General features: G+C 42.1%; 1 pseudogene; it reads right to left on the bottom strand.

Annotated features, from left to right (window-relative positions):
- Positions 1-394: 394 nt before the first annotated feature.
- On the bottom strand, positions 395-2,905 carry LOC121437112 (annotated as a pseudogene).
- Between the last annotated feature and the right edge of the window lie 338 nt (positions 2,906-3,243).

The raw sequence follows: 3,243 nt of genomic DNA, 5'->3' as shown, positions 1-3,243 counted from the left end.
CATCGCAAATCAGAGTCCTGGAGTGAAGCAGCTGCGTGCTGGACCTTCAGGGCCAATTGGAAGAGTGTAGGAAAGTTTACACTGCTTGGCCTTTTTATCACCACGAACCTGAAAATGTACAGCCCTGAAAAGGGCAGTCTCTCTGTGCACACATGACATTTTGTTAAATGAAAAAAGGACAATATTAAGGGAGCTGAAGTTTGATCACTAAAAATCAACACAAAAATAACAACCAATAGTGAATTTTGAACACTAGAATTCAGATTAGCAGATGTTCTAAAGAGCTGGAGTGTCCGTATTCAATTTTCATTTTGAACACGTTACAAAAGAACCTATTTTAAAAATAGAAAATGATTGAGAGAAAAGGAAACAGTAAAAAGAATTTGTGACACCATCAAATGGCACTCCTCCCCCATCCAGTTTGTTTTTGATGAACATCAGCCTCATCTTCTTCCATTCCCAGTTCTTGTGGAGTATGTTCATCAGCAATTCTCTGCCCTTCAAAGAGAAATCCAAATGAATCTGTTGGCCCTCCCTGTCTTTGTGATTTTCTTTTGAGTTTCTTCTGATGTGTTGCTATTTTCACTTTGAAATGTATCTCACTGCTATCCTATCCAATAACTTCGAGTTTAATGTATTCCCCTTCCTTCTTGTCCCCTAAGTCCTCAGTTGAAGGTTTTATCTCCTGGCCAGATATGGTGATAGTGGCTTTATTGGAGATCTGTGCACCACAGTGGTCTCTGCAAGGCACATCCTTACTCTCTCTGTTTTCCTTCAGTTTTCAGTAAGTGAAATTACAAGGTGTCTTCAGGGTTCTGTATCTTGTATGGCTTGTAATCTGATGAATCAAGGGTCACAAGGGTCGCGCAATGATGTGAAGTAAAGACATGTACTATACAGCAAATGGGGCTTCTAATGAGATTCCTAGAAAATTGTAGGTTTGCTGCTGGGGAAGAAGAAAGACCATATATCACTTAAGGGCTTAAGCATAGAATATTGGTGTTTTAACACGATAATTTAAAATAGCTTTCTTTAAAAAGTTTTATTTGTTTTTATTTTATGTGTCTCTTAGTTATTGTTCTATTGCTGTGAAGAGACACCATGATCATAGCAAGTCCTATAAAAGAAAGCATTGAATTGGGGGACTGCTTACAGTGTCAGAGGCTTTGTCATCATGGTTGGGGGCATGATGCTAGAAAGGTAGCTGAGAACTACATCCTGATGCACTGGAAGCAGGCAGAGACACTGGGCTGGGTGTGGGTGTTGACACCTCCAAGCCAACTTCCAGTGACACACCTCCTCAATAACGCCACACTTTCTTCAACAAAGCCATACTTCCTAATCCTCCCTGGATAGCTTTTCAATTGGGGACCAAGTCTGTAAACTTAAGAGTCCATGGGGTGTCAATCTAACTCAAATAATCACATTCCACTCCCTGTCCCCATTAGGCCTATAGCCATATCTTAATGCAAAATGTGCTCAGTCCAAGATCAAAAGTCCCCATAGCCTTTCACAGACTCAACACTGTTTAAAAGTCCAAAATCTGTTCTTAGACTCACAGAAATCTTGTAACTGTAATCCTCTGTAAAATCAAAATCAAAAGCAGATCACATACTACCAACATACAATAACACAGGATATATATTACTGGGCTAGAGAGATGGCTCATAGGTTAAGAGCACTGCCTGCTCTTTCAGAGGTTCTGAGTTCAATTCCTGCAACCAGATGGTGGCTCACAACTATCTATAATGAGATCTGGTGCCCTCTTCTGGTGTGCAAGCACACATGCAGGCAGAACACTGTATACATAATAAATAAGCATTTTTAAAAAAGAGAAAAAAGGAATATACATTATCATTTCCAAAGGGAGGAAAGGGCATGTAGGGAGGAAATACTGGACCAAAGCGTGACTGAAAACCAGCAGGGAAATCTACAAATTCTACATTTCCATGCCTGATGTCAAAGTGCTTTTCAGATCTCCTCCTATCAACTTTATTGGAGCTCGTTTCTCAGCCACTGTTCCACTTTCCTCGGCAGGTATCCTAGAACCATGGCAACTCCAACATTTTGGAGTCTTGAAAGTTTCAAATTTGCAGCTCCATGCATTGGCCTCACTGGACCTCCATACCGAGGCTTCCCTTACCTTACACCTGGCCTCAGCAGCTTTTTTTAGCCCTGGAGGGAGAGTGCACAACCCCTTAAAGCCAAACCCAAGTGGTCCCAAAGCTACCAAATCTGCCTCTGCCTAGGGCCAAAACCTGAGCCCCTGGATTACTCTTATTTGCCTAAACTTTGACTTGTTGATAGTTCCCTGCACTGCTCCTTCAATGCATTTATTCAAGTTGGGAATTAAGCTGTGTGGGACCTCGCCCCCAGGTCACTACTCCCTTTATCTCATTTAGCATCAGGCATTTCTTTAAACTCTTTATCTCCTTGAGCACAGGATTTAGATCCAACATTACTCTTCCTGTTTAACCCCACAGGTCAGGGAACCCTGATTGCTCTTCCAGCTGATAAGGGAGGGGAACTTGATGGGGGGAGGGGGAGGGAAATGGGAGGCGGTGGTGGGGAGGAGGCAGAAATCCTTAATAAAGAAATAAATTAAAAAAAAAACATTACTCTTCCTGGTGTCTGTTTTCTCTTTACACTACACATTTTGTGTTTCTGCAGTGTAGATCTGTATCAAAGTGATTCCAGCTAACTACAAGACAACAGTCAATACTAGGCTCTCTTGAAATCTATCAATTCCATTAATCCAAAATTCTTCACTTTAGCCTTTGCCAGAGGAAAAGAACAAAACACCAACCACATTCTCTAGCAAAATGTCAGAAGAATGATCTCGAGGCCAGTCGTTAATATTTTTCCTCTCCGAAACCTTCTTGTGCAGGGTTGTCACTGTCCACATGTCCCTTAGCATCCCTGTCTATGCTCCTACTCAGAGGACCCAGTAAGTCCAGCATAAAGAATTCAACCATGTTTTCCTTGGCCAAAGATCCTGGGTAAGGATGGGAACAGTTAGTGGTATGTGGTGGTTCGAGTAAGATTCACCCCCATAGGCTCATATATTTGCATGGATGGTCCTCAGTTAATGTGCTGTCTGGGAATGACTAAGGGGCATAACTTTGTTGCAAGAGGTGTGCCCATGTGGGAGGATGTGTGTTACAGGGAGTAGGCATGGAGTGGAGTTTGGGAGTTTTAAGAGCCCACATTTATTCCAGTCTCTCTCTCTCTCTCTCTCTCTCT

This window comes from Microtus oregoni, unplaced genomic scaffold (assembly GCF_018167655.1).
Source record: "Microtus oregoni isolate MIOR12 unplaced genomic scaffold, Mior012 000050F_ref0000143, whole genome shotgun sequence".
Taxonomy (NCBI): domain Eukaryota; kingdom Metazoa; phylum Chordata; class Mammalia; order Rodentia; family Cricetidae; genus Microtus; species Microtus oregoni.
Note: the sequence above shows the minus strand (reverse complement) of the source record. Positions and strands in the feature narration are given on the sequence as shown.